Source organism: Phyllobates terribilis, unplaced genomic scaffold, assembly GCF_046119375.1.
Source record: "Phyllobates terribilis strain yellow unplaced genomic scaffold, ASM4611937v1 Scaffold_1__5_contigs__length_1240528914, whole genome shotgun sequence".
In the NCBI taxonomy this organism is placed as follows: domain Eukaryota; kingdom Metazoa; phylum Chordata; class Amphibia; order Anura; family Dendrobatidae; genus Phyllobates; species Phyllobates terribilis.
In genome coordinates, this window is record NW_027362761.1 from 800,499,815 (window position 1) to 800,517,840 (window position 18,026).

Sequence of the window (18,026 nt, forward strand, 5' to 3'; positions counted from 1 at the left end):
CTGACACAGGACACTGAACAAAATTGGACCATTTTTTGTATATGCAAAAAAGGGGACATTTCAATGGGGCCTAAACAAAATCCACAGCAAATGGAAGAAAATGGGCACACTTTTTTTTCCACTGTGCGGACAGGGTTTTCTAGAGAAATCTTTAGGAGAAATCTGCACATAAAACGCACCGTAGGTCAGTTTAAAAAGTGTTAAAAAAAAAAAAAAAAACTCCAGTGAGCATGAGGCTTCTAAAAATCCCATCTGCTTTGCTGAAATTATAAAATGTTGCGTTTTTGGATGCAGCAAAAATTTGCAGAGTCAAAAACTCATCATGGGAACTTAAAAAGGTTGTCCACTACTTTAGCACTGATGACCTATCCTTAGGACAGGTCATCCATGTCTGATCGTTCGGGGTGACACCCGGCACTCCCACCGATCAGCTGTTATCAGTGTCGGCCACCAGTCGGAAATACTTGCAGAGCTGGCCGTCTTCAGATAGGGTCATTCCATGTCAATTGAACCAATGAATATTACCGCTATATTTTTAATTATTTTGAGAATTTGTTCTTTGGTTAATACTGTGTTAGAGAATGCAAAATGTGAAGAAAAAAATTCTAGAAATTTTAGTGTTTTTTTTAAATTCATTTTCAAAGTTGTGAAAAAAATGTGAATTTCTGTGTTGCATGCCTTTACGTTTCTTCTTATAACTCAGGTAAAAAACAAGATAGAGAAGTGAGAAAAACACCATTCACCTCAGAACAGTACAGGCTTTCAACAGATATATCACAAGAGTAATTTTGTTAATATTTTACCCATGTGAAATCAAACACAAAATTTCAAAATGCATTTCCAAAAAATCAATATATTCAATTTGAAAAAAAAATTCACATGTGTCTCCTATACTCCTAGCCACATCTGTACCAAAATTCAAGTTGAGCTCTCAATGGGATCATACTTCAAAAAAAAAAAAAATAATAAAAAAAAACCCTATATAAACAGTGTCAATTAGAAAATCTTGATAAAGCATAGTTTCTTGCCTATTTTACAATATATATATATATACACACACATACATTATTATGTGATTTTTTTAAAAAAAAAAAAAAAATGTACAATTTTTTTTTTTTTTTTTACACTTTGTCCCACTATGGGACTTTCACTAATTTCAGGCTGATCGCTTGTGCTTGTATAGTATAGGGATGCAGGAGACTGTCAGTTCTGCACTGACACACAAAGTTGCCAGATCATGCACTGCGCATGATCTGGCAACTTTCCTAGCTCTGGTGACCATGGCAACGATTGGGACCTCGCAATGACGTCGTGGGGTCCCCGATCCAAAGGCAGAGGGGGTTTTCTTCCCTCGGCCTGCAACCTAAATGCTGCGATTGCAGCATTTCGTGGGTTAAAGTGTTGGGAGCGGTGTGGGCACCGATCCTGGCGCTAAGTGCTGGGTGTCAGCTGTCAGAATCAGCTGACACCCGACGGGGATAACGCAAAATTGCCTAGACGTATTCATACGTCCCTGGTCAATAAGTATCAGACCACAGGGATGTATGGCTACGTCTCGTGTCAGAAAGGGGTTAAAAGTAAAGAAAAATCAGATATAACTCAGGTGGACCCAAACACCATAACAGCCGTACATACTGACACAAAAGGAAAGGGTCATTTTTCTTAAGAGATTGTGGACAATATTTAATCTCGCCCAGAAGAATGGACAAATTGATGATAAAAGGTCAGTGTAAAGACTTAGGCTATGTGCCCACGTAGCAGATTTGATGCAGAACGTTTTTGCCTCTCTCTGGCAGAAAAAAACGCATGCAGATTTACATGCGTTTTTTCTGCCAGAGAAGCGTTTTTTTCAGCGTTTTCGCATGTTTTTTTTTCAAGCAGTTTTCCAAGCGATTTTAGCATCACTTGGAAAGTGCTTGACAAGTTGGTCACACAATATAAATCCATGCAACCGGCATGGATTTATAATGTGTGAACAACTGATGCTTTAAATGCTGTATCTGTAGTAAAAAAAAAAAAAAAAAAAAAAAAGAATTAAAACGTTAAAAATAAAAAAAAACCTGTATACTCACCTCTCCGGTCTCCTCCAGTCTGCTCCCGGCGGCGATCCTCTCTCCTCGGCGTCCCGCGGTGTACTATCAGGACCTGCGGTGACGTCATTTAGTCAGCTGATTGTCACGTGACCATCACCTGACCGCCGACGTCAGCGGTCGCGTGACCATCAGGTGACTAAATGACGTCACCGCAGGTCCTGACAGTACACCGCGGGACGCCAAGGAGAGAGGACGCGGTCCGGGAGCAGACCGGGGGCCGCCGGAGAGGTGAATATACATAAAGGTTTTGTTTATTTTTAACTTTTTATTTCTTTTTTTCACCGCGTGGTAGCCGGGATGAAGAGGAGTTGTAGTCTCCTCTTCATCCCGGGTACCACACGCACCGCGATTACGCCACAAATTCGCAGCCATTGAATTTAATTGAAATGCAGCAAATCCACATATACCTGCGGGTTTGCTGCGTTTCAATGTTCCTCAATGGCCGCAAATTTGCAGCGTAATCGCGGTAGAAATGGTCATGCTGCGTTTTGCAACGCAATGCGAATTCGGCACGCTAATTAGCGCATCATGTGCACAGCACATCCGAATTCACATTGCTTTGCATGGCAGACGGTTTTACAAGCGTTTACAAGCCGTAAAAACGCCGCAAAAACGCTACGTGGGCACTTAACCTTACTATTAATTGTTCAGACTAGTTCATTTTGTTTTATTTTAAAGCTTGATGATTTAACTACTATACTCTGTTTAAAAACTTGAAAAAGGACATGTCTAGTGTGGTAATAATAAAAAAAAATTCATACACGTATATTTAACCCCTTTCCGACATAGTCAGTAATAGTCCGCACCACGTCGGAAAGGCCGGTTCAGCGGGGGCTCCGGCGCTGAGCCCGCACTGAACAGGGCACATGTAAGAATCAGCTGACAACTAACATGTGCCCGCAACAGCCACGGATGGAATCGCGATCCACCCGCGGCTGTTAACCAGTTAAATGTCAAAGATTGACAGCGGCATTTAACAGTGCCGCGTCGGAGGCGCGTCACTTACCCCACCCATCAGTGACCCAGTCACGTGATCGCGGGTCACTGATGGGTGGGCATGGCAACCCGGGGTCTGCAGCAGACCCCTGTGGTTGTCATAAAAAGATTGCTATGAGCACAACCTAGTGGTCGGCGCTCATAACATATGCTTGTCGCCTGTATGCAGTAGAAGCAATCAGAAAACTGCTGTTTTTAGTCTCCTATGGAGACTATTGAAGCCTGCAGAAAGTGTAAAAAAATGTTTTTTAAAATATTAAAAAAACAAAATAAAAGTTTAAATCACCCCCCTTTTGCCCCATTCAAAATATATATATATATATATATATATATATAAAAAAAAAAAAAAACCACATACACACATTTGGTATCGCCGCGTTCAGAATCACCCGATCAATATAAAAGAAGAATTAACCCGATTGGTAAACAGCGTAGCGAGAAAAAAATTCCAAACGCCAGAATTACGTTTTTTTGGTCACCGCAACATTGCAGTATAATCCAATAACGGGCGATCAAAACATCGGATATACCCCAAAATGGTATCAATAAAAATGTCAGCCCGGCGCGCAAAAAATAAGCCCTCACCCGGCCCCAGATCCCAAAAAAATGGAGACGCTATGTGTCTCGGAAAATGGCGCTTTTTTTTTTTTAAAGCAAACTTTGGATTTTTTTTTCACCTCTTAAATAAAAAAGGACCTGTACATGTTTGGTATCTACAAACTCGTAATGACCTGGAGAATAGTAATGGCAGGTCAGTTTTAGCATTCAGTGAACGTGGTAAGAAAGAAAAAAAAACAACTGTGGAATTGCATTTTTTTTTTTGCAATTTCACTGCACTTGGAATTTTTTTCCCGTTCAGGCTCTGGGAAGAAGGGGAGCAAAAAACGAAAATGCAAAAACGGAAATTACTCCGGTCATGCAGGGGGTTAAATATTTAATACTGCTACTTTTACTTTAATATTTAACATATGATTAGGATGAGACTGTATTTAGAAAATCTAACTTAAAAATATGGTCCCAAGGAGAGCCCAACTTGAATCCTTGTACAAATGTAACCAAGAACTCAAGTAACGTACATGCCTTTTTTGAAAATTTTATATTGTTGTTTTTACAAAATTGTGCGTCAAAATTTTGACCTTGACTCCTCAAAAATAAAATACCAACATAGTCTTGTGACATATCAAATTAAAGCCTGTACCGTTCTAAACAAAAACGGTGCCTCTACCATCTTTTTCTTATTTCTGAACAGAGATATGATAAAAAAATGTAATAATACAAACCCAAAATTCAGACTTTCAAAACTTTAGAAATCTATAAAAAAAATAACTAATGCAGATAAAAATGGTAATCTTTTTTTTTGTAATTCACTAAAATAATAAAAAAAAAAAACTAAGAAAAAAAAATCTGAAGACATCGGGTAAAAAAAATATTCAGATTTGGACCACGTGACATAGAATGACCCGATAGTGGCCGAGGCTGGGTACTACACATCCGCCTCCTATTCAAATCAATAGGAGGTGGATGTGTAGTACCCTGCGGCAGCCACTATCAGAAGACAGACAGCTTCACAAGCGAGTATTTTCGGACGGCGGCCGCTGCTGCCGCCAGCGATGACAGCTAATCGGCTGGGGTGCTGGGTGTCGGACCCCGAACGATCAGTCATTGATGACCTATCGTAAGAATAGGTCATGACTGCTAAAGTAGTGGACAACCTCTTTAACCTAACCCCATATAAAACGCAGCCAATTTTTTGGGGTTTTCAAAGCGCTATTACTTCTCTTTTTCTGTTGACAAAGACGTATCAGGGGTTTGCTTTTTGCAGAAAGTTCTAGTTCTGTAAGATCCCATTCACTTATACTTGCAAAAAAGAAAAGTGGATTGGCACATCCGTAGCTATAAACTTCAAGCTTAATTCCATTTGATTAAAATTTTTTATTTTTTTCACACACAGATTTGGTCAGAAAAATAAACAAAAAAAACCCACTCATCTGCATTGCCCCATTGAATAGCATTGGCCCTAGTGCTGTCCGGGTTTTTCACAGACAGCACTTAGACCGAAAATATGGTCATGTGAACGAGCCCTTTGGGTGGTATCAACGCCAGATGCGCATCAGATAGGTTTCATCTACCTCTATCATGTGGTTTTCTTACTCTTGAAGCTTTATCTGTGTGTGTGCAGATCCACTTTCTTTTCACAAGCGTTTCTCACCATTGGTCATCGGTTTGGACTGACATCCTCAGCAATGCACACAGGCTCTCCTATAATTGCATTATGAGGCGGTTTTTACTAACTCCCTTTCCTTGATGCACTATTTACTTATACCATATGCTACATTGAAAAACAGGAAAAAGTACAAGTGTGTGAAACAATGAAAAAAAATCCAATTCCGCCATTAATTTTAGTTTCATTTTTACAGTGTTAATTGAGAGGTACAAATACCCTGGTAAAAGGATTCTCCTGGTGTGTTCGATTACGGCGATACCAAACAAGATGGCCCAAACCATGCACTTCTCATGCTGCAAACAGTAGTAGCTGCTACCAGGGCAGCAAAGGGGGTGGTCGCCCCAGGCTTATTACTCGGAGGGGCCCACCCAAAGCAACCACCATACCAATAGTTAACCTCCTCATGACTGGGCTATTTTCTGTTTTTTTCCTTTTTTCTTTCCTTTCCTCCAAGAGCCATAACTTTTTTATTTTTCTGTCCACATAGTCATATGACAACTTGCTTTTTGCCAGACACCATTCATTCTACCACATAGTGCATTGAAATTGTAAAAAAAAGTGCAATTCTTCTACAATTGTTTTTTTTTATTTACTATGTTCACTAAATAGTAAAACTTACCAAGGAACATGATCCTCCAGGTCAGTACAAGTACGCACATACCAAAACATCCATAGTTTTTTTTATTTTTTTTTATTTAAAGGGGTGGTCCACTACTAGGACAACCCCTTCTTGAACTAAATGTTTCACCCCGATAAAATTAAAAAAAGCACCTCCAGTGGTGTCGGCACTCGCTGTCTTTGAGTTCTCATGCAGTTGTTGTTATGACACGTGATGCCAGGTGCCCAACCAACGCTGGCGTCACTGTCCCCACCTACAGTCGAATTGTACATGAAGAGGAAGTCAGATCAGCTGCAGCCCAGACTTCCTCTTCATGTTCAATCCGTACGTAGGTGGGGACAGTGACGCCAGCGCTGATTGGGCGCCAGGCACCACGTGTCATTCCACTGCACCAGAACAACGGGACCGCAAGTGCCCGGGAGGGGAGTATAGGCTTTTTTATTTTAATCGGGGCCAAACATTTGTCCTAGTAGAGGACAACCCCTTTAAATGTTGAAAGCAAAAGTTCAAAAATGTGGAAAAAAACAACAATTTTTGCTTGTGTTGCCATTTTCCGAGACCCGTAACATTTTCATTTTTCGTGATCTGGGGCTGGGTGATGGCTTATTTTTTTCCGCCACGAACTGACGTTTTTATTGATACCATTTTGGGGTAGATAAGATGATTTGATCACCTCCTTCTGCATTTTAGTGCAAAGTTGCGGTGACCAAAAAAACGATAATTTTAAAGTTTGATTTTTTTTCGGTATGCCATTTACTGATCACATTAATTTAATTTCATATGTTGATAGATTGGACATTCTTGAATGCAGCGATAACAATATGTGTATTTTTACTTTAATTGTTTTATTTTTAATGGGGCAAAAGGGGGTGATTTGAACATTTTTTTTCATATTTTAAAATTTTTTTTTTCACTTTTTACTGTACTTGTTATTCTCCAGCTAAATGCTGGCTTTCACAGGAGAATCATCATGACAACCATGCAGTTCTTCAGCAGACCCCCGGCTGTCATGGCAACCCATCGGCGCCCCATGATCATGTCACGGGTGTGTGGAATGATACCCCCCATCTGCTGGCACGTATTACATGCTGCTTTCAAAGATTGATATGGGCATTTAACATTATAACAGCTGCAGGTGGCGCTCTGCTCTACCTGCGTCTGTTAGAGGCACATGATAGTTGCATAATTCAGCCATCATCTGCCAGGAAAGATGCGGACTGTACGTCATATGTAGTGAAGGGGTTAAGCCCTACAGTAGAGCAGGGAGACATGATTGCTCTGTTCTCTAAGCTGCACTTCGCTTCAGACAAGTGGGATACAGAATGGCAGGGTGACACACTGGACGAGTCCTGGGCGGGAGTGGAGCCAAGAGGTAATCTAATCATGCGGGTACTCTAATGTCCGGCGTGATGACATCACTGCGCTGGCCCGCCCACACCCTGCTGCTGTCTGCTGGTGGACAAGCCAGGGTCTGGGGTTGGGTTAGTAAATAATGTTTTTTATTTTAATAGTACTTATACGGGGACTGTGGGGAGGTCATACAGGGAGACTTTTTAGTATTACATTGTGTATAGCTGGGCTTATTATACTGTGTGAGGACTACTGCTTGGACTATCATACAGTGTGGAGGGCTTTATACTGTATATAGAGGATCAATGGAGGCCATCATACTGTGTATAGGGGAGTAGTGGAGGCCACAATACTGTATGCAGAGGAGCTGTACATGGCGAAATCGGGACATTATTACTGTAAGTTATGGAGGGGACATTATAAAATGTTAAGTGGGCAACTAAACACTATTGTTATATAGGCACTCGAGATATTGTGATTGTCAAAGGGGCGCACAGGGGGCATTATTACTTTCTAGGGGGAACTGTTTTCTATAGTCCTTCATAGGGAATTAATATTTTCTAGGGGACAATTTTACCATATAGAGGGCACAAAAGAAGCATTTTACTTTGTACTGTGCACAGTGGTGACATTATTATGTGAGATACTTGTTTTTGTGCCACACAGCCGGTTCAGTACCAGGTACACATATGGCAGCAGCTCAGTATTGGGTTACCAGTAGGATGAGGAGATTGTGCAGGTTGGAAATAGAAGGGTACGGTGCTGGAAATGTGAGAAGTCAATTGTCCCCTAAGCACTGCAGACAAGTCGGAGCTGGAAAGTTGTCATGGTGGACTGGGCCAGATGGAAGAGAGAGGAAAAGTTAACTACACTATCCGCTGTAAGTCACCATCTATAAATGTACTATGAGCTCTTATATGCTCTGCAGGACTGATATCTACCACTATATGGTCACTGTATGGTGGTAATATCAGTGTAGGTCTTTGTCTAGATTTAATTTTCAGTAACAGCGCGGTCATCTGCTGCGGTTTTCCTGTACCCACTATTAGGGTGCGCCACCATAGTTGTAATTAGGGTTACCTGGTTGGGGGATCATTCAGATGTGTTTCCTCTGCAGCATGGGAGGAGTGCAGATTGGGAGGTAACTAGTGATGAGCGAGTGTGCTTGTTTAACCCTTTACCCAATCACTAGACGTAACAGTGCGCTCCAGCCATCCACAGTACAGTTCTTACAAGGTCTGCAGTAGTGATGAGCGAGCATGCTCGCTACTGCTCGGTGCTCGCCCGAGCATCTCACTGCTCGAGTTGCTCGGCGCCCGCCGAGTATTTCCAGGGTTGCTCGGCGGGAGCGCGGGTCCCCTCCCTGCATGTTTGGCGCTCTTTACAGAGCCAAAGAACATGCAGGGATTGCCTGCCACTTACTGTAATGCTGCAGCCATGTTGGTTGGAGCATTACAGTGATTGGCAGGCCGCACAGCATCATCAGGTCTATATCAGCCCTAGTGCCGCCATGCTCGTCACAGTTACTCGGAAATCAGAGACCGTGTAGGGAGAGGTGCTGCTGAGCTAGGGAGTTATTTGCTCGTTTCCTAGTTAGTGTAGATGTACCAAACTATATTAGAGACACATATCCATCTCAACAAACAGTCCTTCAGAGGACTAATCCATCTGCAGAGATATCAGGCAGGCAGTGTATATAGGCAGGCAGGGTATATAGCAGACTGCAGTGCACATAGCACAAGAGGCTCCATTCCAGTTTTGTCTGCTGCTGCTGTTAGATATTTCTAGAAATAGGTCCAGGATTTTTTTTTGTATCTTAATTAGTGTTGAGCGAGTATGTTCTGTCCGAGTATGTCCGAGCTCCGAGTATTTACAGCTGCTCGGTGATATGTTTGAATCACTCCCCTGTGCATGATTTGCGACTGTTTGACAGTTTTATTACATGTGAGGAATGTCTATTTCTTACACATTCCTCACATATAATAAAGCTGTCAAACAGTCGCAAATCATGCACACGGGAGCGATTCAAACATATCACCGAGTACGCTGTAAATACTCGGAGCTCGGCCCGAGCATACTCGGACAGAACAGACTCGCTCAACCCTAATTTTAATCCTCATTATTTGCTTAAAAAGCAATCCAGAGAACACAGTTTTTCTGCACCATTTACTTGTTGGCACTGCAGAATACAGCCAGGTCCTTTCCATATTACAGAGCTAAAAATCCAGCTATTTAAAACTGTGGTTTGTCCGTCACACAGATCACATATAATTGCGCTGAAAATACTGCCATTTCTGGCCTCCATTAAAAATTTGTTTCAGTGTGTCAGTGAATCAATTGACACCAGTTTGCTGTTCAAAATGGCTACCTACAGGCCAGGTATTTAAAACTGTGGTTTGTCCGTCACACGGATCACATATAAGCTCGCTCCAAATTCAGTCATTTGTAGTGAGCGTGGAAGATATTGTCCTTTATTTAAAATGGGCAAGGCACATGCAGAGGCTGAGGACGTGGGCAAGCTGAAATTGTGGCACAACAAACTCCCACATCTTTTCGCTCGACCTTACTGTCCCAATTAATAGGGGACCGCAGAACACCACTATTGAACACAGAGCAGTGTGAAAAGGTTATTGGTTGGATAGCAAATAATGCTTCCAGTCACTTCACCACCACCACCTTGTCTTCCAAACTGTCAAGTCTCAGTAGCTGTGAGTCTGGACCACATATTCCTCACCCTGATCCTCCTTCCTCCCACCATGCCGAGTACCCAGAGACAACTGATCCCACACTTGGACACTCCGAAGAGCTGTTCACTTCATTTATAGATTAGGGACTTTCGCCCGGTCAACTTGAAGTGGGGCAAGAGGAGATTGCATGTAGCGATGGCCAAATATTTGAGCAGCCACGGTCACACAAAGGTGACGGTGGGAAAGTGTCACAAGAGGTGGACGATGATGGAACACAATTGCCAGAAAGTCAGGAGGAGGACCAGAGTGGGGAAGTGGAAGACGAGGTGGTGGATGATATAGTAACTGACCCAACCTGGCAGGAGGACATGCAGAGCGAGGAGAGAAGCACACAGGGAGAGAGAGGCAGAGCACCCCAACAGGCAGGAAGAAGCAGTTTGGTGGCCGCAGAAAGAAGGCAGGCAACCGTTACCAGTAACACCAACACGAAGGAAGTAGCCAGTACAACTGTTAGGTCTTCCCGAGTCTGGTTGCTTTTTACAGACTCTGCCGATAACCCCAAAAAGGACATTTGCACCATGTGCCAGGCCAGCATCAGCATTGGTGGCAAAACGACCAGCCTGATCACCAACAGCATGATCAGGCACATGCCAGGAAAGCAACCGACTTTGTGGGCCGAACCCAAGAGTCCAGGAACAGTGTCTGCGGGTGGCACCACTGCTTCTTCTGCTGTTATGCATGCAAGCCAATGCCCTGCCCATGGTGCATGCGAAGATGCCTCCTGCCCTGCACCTGTCATTGCACACTCTCAAGTAGCAGCATCAGGAAGCACGTCCACTGCCTTGTCCCAGCGCAGCGTTCAGTTGTCCATACCCCAGTCCTTAGAACGCAAGCGCCAATACGTAGCCAACGCCCCACAGGCCACACTACTAAATTACCACAGTTCGCAACTGCTTGCGCTAGAAATGTTACCTTTTAGGCTCGTGGAGACGGAAGCATTCCGCAACCTGATGGCGGCGGCCGTTCCTCGGTACTCGGTCCCCAGCCGCCACTATTTCTCCCGGTTTGTCGTCCCTGCATTACACAAGCAAGTGTCCCAAAACATTAGCCGTGCCCTCAACAATGCAGTTACCGGTAAAGTCCACCTAACCACGGACACGTGGACAAGTGCTTGTGGGCAGGGACGGTAAATCTCGCAGGCAGATCTGTGGCTCACACCGCTGTACCTACAGCCACAGGAATGGTCGTGTGTGACAATGGCCGGAACCTGGTGGCCGCTCTGAGGCGGGGTGAGCTCACACACGTACCATATGCCTGGACCATGTGCTTTTACCTCGGGGGTTCAGCGATTTCTCAAATCCTACCCGGAGCTGCCGGATCTGCTTGTTAAAGTACGCCGCTTGTGTGCCCATTTTAGAAAGTCGCCTACAGCTTCCGCCGCCCTTGCCGTGTTTCAGCAGCGTTTCCAGCTTCCGGCTCACAGATTGGTATGTGATGTCCCCATGAGTTGGAACTCTACATTGCAGATGTTGGGAAGGATTTGCGAACAGAAGAGGGCAGTTGTTGAGTACCAGCATCAACAAGGCCATCGGTATTCAGTTCAGACTCCATAGATAAGACCTCAGGAGTGGACATGGATGTCAGACATATGTACCATCCTCCAAAACTTTGAGGACTCCTCCAAGATGGTGAGCGGCAATGACGCCAAAATTAGCGTCACCATCCGGCTTTTCTGTCTTCTGAAACGCTCTCTGCTCACAATCAAAGAGGATGCATTGCAGGCGGAGCTCGATGAGACGGAGCAAGGAACCATACAGGGTGATTACACAGCCCAGCTTCAGGTCATCCCAATGTGGATTGGGGGAGGAGGAGGAGCTAGTTTCATGCGCTATAGACGGTACTACCTGCACAACTGTCATACCGTCTGTTCAGCGTGGATGGCGAGAGGACAGAGTGGAGGAGGAGGAGAGCATGGTCAGTCATCCTCTTGGTGAGGACACGGAAGTCTTGCTTGTTAGCAGTCTGGTACGCATGGCTGAGTTTATGTTACGCTGCCTTTCCCATGACCCTCAAAAAATTTTGGGTGACAGTCATTACTGTTTGGTGACACATCTAGATCCACGCTACAAGGAGAACTTTATATATCTCTTATTCCTGAGGCGGACAGGTCTACAAAAATGGGGCAGTACCAGAAGGCCCTTGTTGCGGAACTATTACAAAAATTCCCATCTGAAAACGCTGGCGTCAGAGGTCATAGTTCGTTGGACAACCAAGGACTACAGGCGAGAGAGACAACTCTAATCCAGCAGAGGCAGGGGAACACTGTCAAAGTTCGGGGAGAATTTTCTCAGCCCCTCCCATCGCACAAGCCCTGAGGCGCGGGGTACTCTCACAAAGAGTGCAAAGTTTGGTAAGATGCTAAGGGAGTACCTTGCCGACCATACCAACGTCGTCCGTGACTCCTCTGTGCCTTATAATTATTGGGTATCCAAGGTGGATATGTGGAATGAACTGGCTCTCTATGCCTTGGAGGTCCTGGCCTGCCCTGCCGCCAGCGTTTTGTTAGAGCGGGTTTTTAGTGCCGCTGGTGGAATTATAACTGATAAGTGCATCCGCCTGTCAACTGAAAATGCTGACAGGCTGACTCTTATAAAAATGAAGAAGGGCAGTATTGGGCCAGAGTTCTCAACACCACCGAATGATAGCAGCGTAACAAACTCAAATCCAGTATCTTTTCTTGGGAGGTGTATTCCCATGCACCTTTTCACACCCACACATGGGTATACACTTCCTGATTTTGGCTATTTGCTCTTGTCTTCCTCCTCCACCACCATATCACCAGGGTGACCGTGGTCCGTGATACAACACCCACATAGTTTTTTTAAAGGGTGTTTATGATGCCCATAAATTTTTTTTTTTTTTTTTTATACAGTATCTTCATGTATACCCCCCAGGGGTAAATATTTGTCAACCCATAGACTTAGTGCATGGGCATTACAAGTATAGGAGACCTGCTCCTTTCTAATGGGAACATTTTTTATGAGGCCCTCTAAGTCTCTTTCAAGGGGCATTGGAGTGCCTCCTAATTTTTGGCAGCCCTTGCATTCACTGCATAGGCCAACACTATGGGAGACCCTCTCCTTTCTAATGGGAATTTGTCGTTACTGTGGCCCTGCTCTGTCTTTAAATTCTTAGTGGCATTTTTCCTAAATTTGGTCAGTCGTTGGACTCACTGCATACCCTATAACTGTACAGCAGACCCTCTCCTTTCTAATGGGAACATGCCATACTCATTACTGTGGCCCTGCTCGGTGTGTCTTTAAATTGTTAGTGGGGTTTTTCCCAAATTTTGGCACAGTCACAGCATGAGCATTACCACTATAGGAGACCCGCTCCTTTATAAAGGGAACATTTTTTTTTACTGAGACCCTCCTCTATGTCTCTTCAAAGGAGTATTGGGTAGCGTCCGAATTTTTGGCAACCCTTGCAGTCACTGCATACACAACAGTATAGGAGACCCACTTGTTAATAATGGGAACAACAAAGCATAGCCGGCTGATGGCTCTCTAACAATAGAGAGGGCCGACTGCTGGCCTTTTAAGAATAGTAAGGGCCGCCTGATGGCCCTATAAAAATAGGCTTTGTGACTTTCAGAATCCCTCCATCATAAATGAAACATGATGTGTCTGATGATGTGTCACACACCACATGGACAGATAAGGTTGTAAAATGTTAAAATGACATTTCCCAGTGAATGCATTTGTCTTAAAAAATAACGTAAAAAAAACCAAAACAATAGGATCTTTCTTTAGTATAAAAAACAGAGTCGCCAATGTAACCTCAATGTAATCACATTGTTCAGCTCCTGCACCTCCTCCTCCATCTCAGAAATGACCACATCAGTCACAAGCTGAAAGCACTGCAGCACTGCCTTGGCCAAGCGGCAACAGGCTGTGCTGAAGATAACATGCTTAATTGACAAACCGCCCAGCACTGCAGAGTTGTTGAAAGCTGTAACACAGCAGCCTGATCTGTGGCTCTCACCGCTGAACATACAGCCATGCATGGTCGTGTGTGACAATGGGCGGAACCTGGTGGCGGAGAAATGACAGCCGGAGTAGATACGGTTTCCCTCTATGCCAGTCCTTTCACCGAGCTAAACAATATGGCTGTGGTGAAACACCACTCCCACTGAGAAGCTGTTTCAGATTGAAAAAGATTGGCCCACCAGAGGATTTGATTCTGAGGGCTCACCTTTCTCCCCCACTCAAGAGCCCCATAGCAGCTGCAAAGTTAGCGCTATCATGAACTCTCCTGATGTAGTAGCCAGGGCCCACCAGAAAATTCTCTGGTGGGACTGTCCAACCCTGCCGAGAAGCAGCCCTGGCTAAGAAGTGTGTGGGAAGGTTCCCGGACACTCTATGGCTGCTTTTTTACCGAGGTGGAAACCCACGCAAACACGGGGAGAACATACAAAATCCTTGCAGATGTTGTCCTTGCTAAGAATTGAACCCAGGATCCGAGCGCTGCAAGGCTTCAGTGCTAACCACTGATCCAATGTGCTGCCGTTCACCCTCTGATATCTAACAGGCTGGATAAACTTGCACCTACTGCCACTCTATCTTCAGCTCCTTTGTGAGAAAATGTATTTGGGCAGCCACTCAGTCTACCAAATAAAATTCCTGAGAAGGAAATTGGGGATGGCTTCACTACTGGTACTGGGGGCAGTGTTAATACCATGGCGTCGTACCATATTTTACTGGAAATATTCCAGGCTGGTAGGAGTCAAGCAGATTCCCACAGAAAAGTACCAGCAGTAATGTTCAGGGACTTGCGCTTATAGAAGGAGGAGACGATACCGGGAGAAACAGTGGCGGCTGGGGACATAGTATAGACACCCGACCGCCGCCGGCATGAGGTTGTTAAAAGCTTCCGCCTCCACGAGCCTAAAAGGCCACATTTCAAGTGCAAGCAGCTGCCCAGAAATCTGGCAGTTCAGTGTTGTGGCCTGTGGGTGGGTGGGTAGTTGGCTGCATACTTGCGCTTGCATTCCAAGTAACAGAAAACTAAGCAGATGGTGGCCTCTATCATCATCATCATCATCATCATGGCCTCACCTCGGCATTATGAACTCTCCTGAAGGAGAAGCCAGGGCCCACCGGAGGAGTCTCCGGTTCTCTGGTGTGCCCATCCAACCCTGCTGAGAAGACGTGCTTATGCATGTTATTTCTTAAACCGCATTGCAGATCAGGCCATTGCCCAACTCTGTAGTCATGAAATTAAAGGCGCAAAGAAAGATGTTTGTGTGTCGAAGCACCACCGACAAGCGCGAGTTGATGTTGGACGGGCAGCCATTGCTTCTGCAACAAGCTGCATTAGAGGACTTCCTGGGAGAAATAACACCTAGAGTAGATACAGTTTCCCTCTATGCCAGTCCTTTCACCGAGCTAAATACAACTCTCAGCAAAAAAAGCTGTGGACTGGCTACGTACCGTCTCTGGCCACATTCACCTGTCCACGTGTTTGTGGTTAGGCGGTCCTTTCCAGTAAGTGCACTGGGGAGGGCACGGGTAATGTTCTGGGACCCGTGCTAGTGGAAAGCGGAGACGATACAGGGAGAAATAGTGGCGGCTGGGGACCGAGTATGGACACCTGGCCGCCGCCGGCATGAGGTTATGAAAAGCTTCCGCCTCCACAAGCCTAAAAGGCCACATTTCAAGTGCAAGCAGCTGTCAAAAATTTGGCATAATAGTATTGCAGCCGGTGGGTGGGTGTCTGGGTGGCTGCATACTTGCGCTTTTATTCCAAGGAATGGGGTAGGGACAACTGAACGCTGCAGTGGGACAAGGACGTGGACGGTGATTGTTGCAAGTCTGCAATGACAGGTGCATGGCGGGAGGCATCTTCGCATGCGCCAAGGATCACTTATGATGGGCACACTTTTAGGCAGTGATCTGGGAGTCAGAGATGCTTCCAGGAGGTCTTCCCCATGCTGTTCCCATGTCTTTTCAGCACTGTATGCTTGAGTCTGATGATGTGTCACACACCACATGGCCAGATAAGGTTGTAAAATGTTAAAATGACATCTCCCAGTGAATGCATTTGTCTTGGTTGAAATCAATGCAAAAGTGCAAAAACGCATCAAAAACGCTACGTCTGAACATAGCCCAAGGTGTGGAGGAGTATTTTTGATTTTGGTTATTTATTTTGCCTTATATACAAATCATTACCCTGGAAAGGATGTTCCTTAACATATTTCCCAGGAAAATCCATTTTGGTTTCATTTTTGTATGTTTTATTGTGAGTCCGTAAAAGTGGCGTAATACATCTGACCACGTTGTTGACAGCAGTGACCTGGGAGTCAGAAATGCTTCCATGGGTCTTCTCCATGCTGTTCCCATGACATTTGAGCACTGTTCCCATCAATTTGGGCAATTTTTAGGCCCTCTGCAGACCGCCGGGGGGAGCCACCTGAAAAATGCTCGAGTTTCTCATAGACTTACATTGGGCTCGTTGCTCGGGTCGAGCACCCGAGTATTCCATCGACCTGAGCAACGAGTACCCGAGCATTTTAGTGCTCGCTCATCACTAGTCTGCAGCACTGAGCTGCTAAACTGGGGCAGTGGCTGGTAACCTAAGCAACAAAATGTAAACAAAAATCCCTCCATCCCAGAGAACAGGAGATACACAGAGCAGTGTATGGCAAAGCTGCTCCTCTTTAGGCTATGTGCCCACGATGCAGAAATGCTCCGGATTTTTCCTGAGCGTTTCTGCATCTCCGTGGCAGAAAAAAAAAACACATGCGGATTGTACATGCGTTTTTCCTGCCAGGGACATGCGGATATGAAGCGTTCTCACATGCATTTCTGCATGCGGGTTGACAAGCGCTTTCAAAGCGGTTTTAGCATCACTTGGAAAGTGCTTGACAACTTGGTCACACTATATAAATCCATGCAAAAGGCATGGATTTATAGAGTGTGACCGCAAAATTGGTAAAAAATAAATATATACTTACCTTCTGATGGCCCCCGCAGTCTTGCTTCGCTCTGTCCTGGCTGCCGGCAGATCGCGGTACATTGAAGGACCTGCCGACGTCAGGATCGCAAGACCCGTCACATGACTATGACGTCAGCGCAGGTCCTTCAGTCCATCGCGATCTGCCGGCATGGGAGGACGAGCGCAGCGGGGGTCGCCAGTAGGTAAATATATATATATTTTTTTTTTTACAGTTTTCTATGGTACCCAGGTCCGGAGGAGAGTCTCCTCTCCTCCAGACCTGGGTACCATCTGCACATTGAAAAGCATGGAAGGCGCATCTACATATACAGTGATGCGTAATCCATGCATTCCAATGCAAGTCAATGGTGGCGAAAACGCAGCACTTCCGCAAAATAATTGGTAGTGCTGTGGATTTTTCCACAATGATAATCCGCAGCGGAAATTTCCGCAGCATGTGCACAGCACATGCGGATTATCATTGGGGGACATGGCAGGCCTACTACCAAGCGTTTTTTAAGTGTTTCTGCCGCTGCAGAAACGCTTAAACGCATCATGGGCACACAGCCTTACACTGCAATTTCACACATGGAAGAACTTGGGAATGAACCTTTTATGGAGTCCATGTCCTGTCCACTTGTAAAATAGACGGCACACGGCCGAGAAAAACCGAGGTGTGAACGGTCCCATAAATGGGTATTCTGCCGACAGACGTATATGCACCGTCCCATAGATGGGACTGTATGGTCGGCCAGCTGCACCACAGGGGGCCCTGTACTAGGAGGACACGGTACGTCACATGTCCTCGCTTCTGCCAGTTACCAGCTCGCTGGGGCCGCTCGCTCCATGGACATACACGCACATCTCTATGGCGAACGCTCGCAGCCACACGAGCATAGCAGACACACACTGCTCGTTTCAATAAACTTTATTTGAAAGAAAACATGGAGAACACCTCTAACAGAATTCAATCACAAAGCAAGGACACAACAGTGACACGAGCCCGGCCGCAGCTCTGACAGGAGGAGCACTATGGGCACCGCGGCCATGATGTCATATAA

At 45.2% G+C, this 18,026-nt stretch overlaps 1 protein-coding gene across 1 annotated transcript in view; it reads right to left on the bottom strand.

The window, feature by feature from the left end:
- MRPL1 (mitochondrial ribosomal protein L1) overlaps positions 1 to 18,026 on the bottom strand; it is an 82,839-nt gene that overhangs the window by 64,670 nt on the left and 143 nt on the right. The gene's annotated exons all lie outside the window — the stretch shown is intronic.